At 35.7% G+C, this 1845-nt stretch overlaps 1 non-coding gene across 1 annotated transcript; it reads right to left on the bottom strand.

Annotated features, from left to right (window-relative positions):
- Positions 1-547: 547 nt before the first annotated feature.
- Positions 548-656, bottom strand: LOC138156503 (U6 spliceosomal RNA). Its single transcript, XR_011167164.1, has one exon. It is a non-coding gene; the product is annotated as a U6 spliceosomal RNA (small nuclear RNA).
- Between the last annotated feature and the right edge of the window lie 1189 nt (positions 657-1845).

Genomic DNA, 1845 nt, shown 5'->3' with positions numbered 1-1845 from the left:
TAGACGTCAAAGTGCAATACTTTTATTTTAAATTATATTGAACAAATGCAATTTAATGATACTTTTTTTGGTATAGAAAGGCATCAAAGCACACTAAAGAGAGAGTCAAGCCAAAAATTAGTTTTTAAATGCCTACTGTGTGCTAGGTTTTGTGCTAATCACTGATGATCAAAAGAAAGGCAGAAATAATCCCCAACTTCTAAGAGCGCACAATCTAAAAGGCAAGACACAGAACATACTTAAGAAACTCTCAGAAAAGTGTATTATGGGGTACGGAGAAAGAGCTCTTGCAGAAAGATGGATTTTATTTTTTTCTGTACAATTCATTTATTTGAAATACCAACTATATATAGGAGAAAGTCAATGGTACATGCTTTTCACTCACAGTAGAAAAATAGAACCAGTGAAAAACTTTGTACAACTGCAATGGTACTCAAAAGAGAAATGTATTGCTTTACAATGCATCACATAGACTGGAATTCAAGTTGTTTTTGTTTTGTTTGTTTTAACACTATATACAATTGAAGCATAAGCAAGTTTTACCAAAAAAAAAAAAAAACGCTTCACAAATTTTTGTGCTTTCCTTGAGCAGGGGCAGTGCTAATCATCTCTGTATCATTCCAAATTTTTAGTATATGTGCTGCTAAAATGAGCACAGAAAGAGGGATTTTAGCTGAGACTTGAAGAAAGTTCAAGAGTCAAAGATGGGGAGAGAGAGAATTCTGCATATGGAGGATACTCATTGAAAATGCTTGGAGTGTGGAGGTGGAGTTGGAGTATGTGAGGAACAGCAATGAGGCCAGTGTCATTGGCTCATAGAGTACATAGAGAGAAGTAATTTGTAGGAATTATAGGAAGGGACTACTCCATTTTAAAGGACTTCAAAAGCCAGACAAAGGGTATCTTACTGGAGTTTATTGAATAGAGGAATGATATGAGAGAGGCAACTTTGTAGTGAGGAAGATATGGGCCCAAATTCTATCTCTGCTACATGGTAGATATATGATTTTAGACAAGGCATTTAACCTCCAAAGACCTAAGGCAATTTTAAGGATTTAAATTGAAGAGCTATTGATTTTTTATCCATCAATTATGATAACTTTAATTGAGAGTATCACGCATACATACATAGCACACACATATGCATATATACACACAAATATATACAAATATACATTTTCTCATGGCTTAAATATTCCCTAAAGATAGTGAACAGGAGGGAGAAAAAGAATTGAATGTAACGTATTATGGAATTCTAATAAAGCTGCCCCGGGTCACAAAATTATAGTTTCCTTATGGGTTCCATTAAACAACAGGCATGTCCTTATATAACCACATAATCTGGCTTTAACGACACCACAGGACCCCAGAAGCAATACAGCCACTACCCCTAGTGAGCCACTGCCCCCAAATCCAATTCACATATTCGAACAGGTGTGTTCTTGTACTCAACCACAAACACATTATCTATTTAGCCCAAGATAAGACCACAATACCTAACTATCCATCTTGACCAGACAAGATCTCAAGAGTTAGCCAATAAGATGTAAGTACAACCAGCATGTTTGACTACCAAAGAAGGGATCCCTCTTCCTTATCTAATCTCATAAATCCCTCCTGATTTATAAAATATTCATAATTTTTATTGTGTAATTAGCATTGTTAGACTATAAATTTGCCTATGTTGTCTACTAAGTTGCTGGTTCTTCTTGGAACCTAGCCTGCTTCTGAGGACCATCAATCATCAAGAAATGTCTGTACCTTTATTAGAGTTGGTCTGACTGTGAATTCTTTAAGATGGTGTCACCACAACACACCATGAAATCACAGCAGGTGGGCTTTAGT

This window comes from Petaurus breviceps, unplaced genomic scaffold (assembly GCF_028583685.1).
Source record: "Petaurus breviceps papuanus isolate PSGF00001 unplaced genomic scaffold, PetGlider_PUasm1.0 154, whole genome shotgun sequence".
Taxonomy (NCBI): domain Eukaryota; kingdom Metazoa; phylum Chordata; class Mammalia; order Diprotodontia; family Petauridae; genus Petaurus; species Petaurus breviceps.
Note: the sequence above shows the minus strand (reverse complement) of the source record. Positions and strands in the feature narration are given on the sequence as shown.